The 6,128-nt window shown below is 32.3% G+C and overlaps 1 protein-coding gene across 1 annotated transcript in view; it reads left to right on the forward strand.

Annotated features, from left to right (window-relative positions):
• The first annotated feature begins 1,827 nt into the window (after positions 1-1,827).
• The window catches only part of LOC119644902 (neurotactin), a 38,456-nt gene continuing 34,155 nt past the window's right edge, over positions 1,828-6,128 (forward strand). The window contains exon 1 of the mRNA XM_038044618.1: positions 1,828-1,871. The gene's annotated coding sequence lies outside the window, so the exon portion shown is untranslated. The remainder of the gene's footprint in view (positions 1,872-6,128) is intronic.

Genomic DNA, 6,128 nt, shown 5'->3' on the forward strand with positions numbered 1-6,128 from the left:
TTGAAAAGTGCAACGTAAGATGGAGGTTGTTGAAAAACCGAAGAAGATAGTGTCGCCTGTCCTGAAATCGTCAAATGGGGTTTCTACGACATTATGCTATTCTAAAGGGATTTCATAGGGCCGAGCAGGTAAGTACAATTAATGTGTGAGCACTATATGTATAAATATCTTGTTCTTTATTTACAGTCCAGCACCCTCCATCGACAAGTTTTTGGAAGTAATGTGCAAATTGACGGATACAGTGAGAAGCGTAGAGCATTAGGACTAATCCGAAAAAAATTTGGGGTCAGCCCTACACGGCACATACTCTACCAGTCAGTTTGGGATCGTAGAAAGCGTAGTTCACGCCGCATATTAAATGTTTGTTATGTCTTTCGTAGTAAAAGATTACCTTTCTAGTTATAATATAATATACCAGCAGGACTTACAATATTACTGTGTTTTCCGTCTATAGTACTTACACTATGTAGAATACTTCAATATTTTCAAAGTCATCGTCAATGCGCTCCTACTCTGACTTATCGCGCAAAGATAAGTAAAACAGATCTAGAAAATGCTATAAGAGCCACGATTTTTCGTGAACAAGCGATCGCGATTTAGAAGTGAGCAATAAGTAACTGGCACTTCTTCCATGAGCCAAGTATCTGCAAGAAGGACAAAGTAAATGTTTTATTGAATTCAGGTTATAACAAATGAGAAGCTTAAAGCAATATCGAAGCGGGCCACAAACCATTCATCGGCGTTTCGACTTCTTTATAAGGATCTTACCCAACATTCTTTACGGTATTTACATGAACGACGATAACGCTTGCACATCATTCCCATTATGGTAACCAAAACAATCAAATCGTCAATATTGATTTTGGTTTTCTTTCTTTTTCCTTTTTCTTTGCATTAAAAATTCCGTTTTAAAGTTTTGTTTACTCTATTAATTTCGCATTTCTTCATTAAGGTTTACGTAAAGAAACGCTAAGCATATAATATTCCTATAGCAAAGCACGCAAGGCATGTGCTCAACTGATTTTTGATAATGTAATCATTGTGTGTAGCGCTTTAGTTTGCTGCAAACTACTGCACTATATCAATTTAAATTTTAGTTCGCGGCAACGCTGATGTGCTCTCGAAAGATTTCCTTTTATGATGAGGAAAACTTTTCATGTGTTATTGTTTAGGTTTTTGTTAGATTTGTCTTGCTCGGGGAAGATTGCCCGGGGATTGCTGGCATTGTATTGTAAAATTTTGTTTTATGCTGAACGGAGTCTGAGAAAAGACTTTTTAACGATTGCTTATATGCATATAAATTTAAATTTTTTCTAAACGTTTTACGGGGTGCGTACATATGTTGCTCTAAGAGGAATTTCTTAGATTAAATGGCAGTGTTGAGTTTCCTGGCAATTTGTTATTGTAAAATTTTGTTGCTCTGAGAGAAGATTCCTTTCATTATACCCATTTTAACTAGAGACAACGAAGTACATAGATATTCCAACATTTCTTTGAAAATTGAAATTAGGAGATTCATAGGGACTTTTTGTATGTGTATCTGCTGTTAATGGCAATAGTAACGCTGTTAATTATCACGCAATAGAATATTAAAAAGTAATTTTTAATCCCAGCTTATGCGTCATATCCAAAAACCATTAACAGGATCCATAGCAGAATTGGTAAATTGTCGTTAATAGCAGATACACACGCAGGAAGTCCGTAACAATCTTCTAATCTCAATTTTGAATAAAATATTGGAATATCTATTTATTTCGTTCTCTCTAGTTTTAAGCATTTTCCATTCCTTTTTTTAGTGTATTTTTGAATTTTGAACGATAGAGATGCGTGTGTAAAATTCTTGTCGCGAGAGCTTGTGCGAAATAATATACGTAAGTATATATAATATTGAAAAGAAAACTATTAAAACAAAATAAATACTTTTACATATGATTAATTAATTAAATTATATTTAATATTATTAATATTAATAAATATTATTAATAGTAGAGTAACGTGTTAATGTCAAAGCAAAAGCAAGCACATACACATACAGATTAATGGTTTTGATGCCGTTGGCTTTAGTGGATGGTGGATGTTCGTCCAATATTATATAAAAGTGTTTATTGTCAGGAATACATACATACATCATAAATGAGAAAATAAGTGAAAACTTTAATAAATATAACTTTTAAAAAATTTAAAATATGAAAATGACTACAAACAATAAAATAATATATACATATATATAAATGACGGATTATAAAAAATATCGAATTCCTTATATTTATATCTAACGCAGAACATTTGCACTGTTAGTGTGTTTACTTGCCCTAAAGTCGGAATATTTATTTAATATTTAAAATTTATATGTTTAACATATAGTTGAGAAATTGATGATCTGCGCATATAGCATAGAAAAATCCTAGTGGTAAGTGAAACCCATTCATTTGTATAAAAAACGTTTTGCATATCGAGCCAAAGAAAAACTTTTCTCGGATTTTTTAGTTGTGTTTGTGGTGGGCGATTAGCGCAATTGGCGGCTTACTTTATTATTTTCATATCGACCGATAGACACGGGCCAAGCAATTATTTATTCATATGGACTTACAATCGAAATTGTGTATATGCATACATGTGTACCAAAAGTGCATACCAATCTGTCAGTGTATGTAATGTATTGATGTAGATAATGACTGACATCGGTTAAATTCTTTTTGTAAATTTCTTTTTCTTTTTTTTTATCATCCCTAAGTAACCTATCATTTAAGTAAATATATATAATAATTATAAGAATGTTTTTTTCTCTCGTATATGAGCAGAATCGATTTTTTGTAATTCAAATCCTTTGTGATAACTTTTAATTTACATAAAGTGTAATATAGATTGAACATGAGTTAATTTATCAATGTGGTAAGACCAGCATTTCTAGGTGCGGTCTTCTTTCGTTTCCTGATCTGTTTTCGGTTTCCTTTTTATCTGCATGTGCCTGTAGCTGAGTTTGTATACATAAACATATATACATTTAACATAAAAGTAAGGTATATATATATATAAATATAAATATATATATTTATATATATATAAATATAAATATATATATATATATATATAAAATACAAAATATATATAACTAAGTGCATGTATATATAAAAATAAGGAAGCAATTAATGAGTTAGAAATAACAAAGAATTTCTCATCTCTTCCTGACAAATTCAATACAATATGTATGCAACATGATATGTTTTAAACTTAAATATTCAGTTCAGCATTTCGAAAACGTAGATAATATCTTAACATATTTCGTGTTAGTCTCTACGGGATGTTAGAGTGTTAAATGTTGCATAGGAACGTATTTTTTTATTTTTTTTATTGCTCATTTACATACGAATGAAAGTAGGCATCTGCTACGTAGTATTACATATGTATAGACTTAACGTCCGCAGGTACATGTAAATGAAAAGATATCGACTTCGTTGCTTACGCTGCATGCATGTCTCTTCAGCTTTAAATTGTATGAAAGAAATAAAAGTTTAAACGATCTTTCTTACAATTATGTGCCTGATGGAAAAGTTGAGAAGCAATGTCGATCAATCAATAACTCTACCGATTCTTGTTCATTGAATAACTTGTCATAATGGCAAACGTTTGGTACGCGTAACTCTTAGTGTAATAGATGAGAATTGCTTAGGCCTTAATTAATTACGGGCGTGTCAATAAGTTCATGCACAACGCATGCGCCGAATTTCATAAGTTATTTCGATTTTCGAGATAGCCGCAGTTTTGCTTTCTATATCTGACGGATCTGTGAATAAATAAAGCTACTATTCGAATATGACTTGAGATATATATATATACAGGGATTTAATTCTGTATTCATTGATTGCAGTTTTAAGGATGATAATCATAAAACAAAATACTAGATGATATCTTCGAATAGAAGGAAAAAATGCATTTATGCCCAAAAAGGGAAAAGAGAAGGGCTGACGATAATAATATACGCGCCACGTACGTAGCGAATGCTTAGCCATTTTCCAATTTCAGGTTCAATACTCCATGATTCCAGTTATGATTGACCTGTGATTGCCGCGGCTATAGCTGCAGGCTCGTCCTATTCTTCTCGCTGACCACCGTCACCTTGCCTTTACTCCTGTATATATTGTGTTTGGCTAGTCATATATATATAAACTCGAAAAGGAGTTAACCGATTCCGGCTGTCATTTGATCTCCAGATAAGGAATCTCCAGGATTTCATATGTATCGTACATAAATCGTCTGTTTCGAGACAAAATAGAAGCGATTAAAAAGTTCGCTTCTTCTTCGCAGAATATAAGTTAAAACTTCGATTGGGCTTGAAAAGCAGTTGTCAGTAAAGTCAGTAATAAGGAGATTACCTGAGTCATAGTCATTTTGTTCTCTCTCTTTCGACATCTGTTTAGATTTTAATTATACTTTACACAATTTACGGTACAGGGTGTATTAAGTTTGTGCGGACGTATGCGACATCCAGAAGAATTTAAGATGGATCAACTTTTCATTGTAACGATCGATTCAGAATCATTTTCTGAATTGTCTGTCTGTGTCATGATTGTCCATAAATTATTTTATTCAACCTAGACGTGTTTTGGTTCAAGGCCAAATCCTATGGATAATTGCTTGCATCGATGTATTTCGTCGGCCAGTCTTTCCGCGCTTCTGGGCGACGCAAATGTTTTGACAAAGCGAATAGACCCCTCATCTATCGGTGATGGGTATAAAAACAAAGAAAAAGATAAAGAAAAAACAAAGGACATTCACTCGAGAATTTGCATAATTTATCCTATATAGCGCTTATTCCGATATTATACAAATCTCAACATAGTGCATGCCATGTCTAAAGACATAGGCAAACGCCTCATCACGGCGGGTTTCGATGGAGGGTGAAATAGCAATTTTAAATTGCTGCCCCTCTTTCCCCCACTATCTACTTTTCCTTACTACGGTCACCTGAATGGTAGATATCAACGGCACTCAGGCATGTCTTCAAAGCTGTTGCGCAGTTCCGCTTTTTTTTTTTTTATACTTTTTAAATATTCATTTGTTCTATAATAAATAGTTGTTTATCTTTATATTGTTTGTATAAAAATGATTTTTACAATGTTTGGAAAATTTATATACACGCATGCACATTAAAAAAAAAATCAGTACAAGCCCGTCATAGGAAACACACATAAAACACACGTTGCCTTACATACGGACGGCTACCGTCCATAGTATTATTCTGAGAAAAACAAGGCTTAATGTTTATGTTCAGGTAGCTTAGCTTCTATGTGATACAAAATGGTATATATATATATATATATATATATATATATATGTAGATATATGCGTATCGCGTATCTAGACGATAAAAATGTGTGTGTTCTAAACAGATGGGCAAGGGAGTAGCCATTAACGTGTTTATCTTTATGTCTCGCCTTTTCATTCTATTTAATCACCGGCCAGCCGTTTGCTAAGATCCTCTTATAACGTTCGCCGGTACTATTTGCTTTTAAACAAAAGCACTTTCATGTAATTAACAATATCAAGTTGTGTTCGTTTCTTGTGATTTTTAATAATTTATTCATTTTTATTTTTATTATTGTCTATCGGAGCGATGCTGTAAATAGCAAAGTACTTCCATGTTGACTTGGATGGCTGGTGGCTTTTCATGTGTACGATTTTTTCTTTATTAATATTTAACGTCTCTTCATATATTAGTGGTGGTTAGTTAAGGATTCTCTTCAAGTCGAAAGCAGTTTTTTTTTTTTTTTTTTTTTTTTTGCTTTGCTTTCGCAAGTTATATGTTTCGTTTTGTTTTGCTATTTGTTGTTTGTTCGCCTCTTGATACGATTCCCTTCTTCTCGAATTTTGTCTTTATCTTCTGCACATATAAAGTAAAATAGATGTATTTTTTTTTTCTACCTGCATATACTATAATATAACAACACACAACTATGCGCACTTAAAAAAACTTACTCTTTGTGTTTTTTTTTTTTTTTTTTTTTCATCAAATGCAGCATCTGTTGCTAGCAACTGTGATAATAACATACTGTTATTCTATTGTTGTTGCCGTTGTTGTTGTTATTATTATTATTATTATTATTATTATTATTATTATTATTATTATT

This window comes from Glossina fuscipes, unplaced genomic scaffold, assembly GCF_014805625.2.
Source record: "Glossina fuscipes isolate IAEA_lab_2018 unplaced genomic scaffold, Yale_Gfus_2 1, whole genome shotgun sequence".
Taxonomy (NCBI): domain Eukaryota; kingdom Metazoa; phylum Arthropoda; class Insecta; order Diptera; family Glossinidae; genus Glossina; species Glossina fuscipes.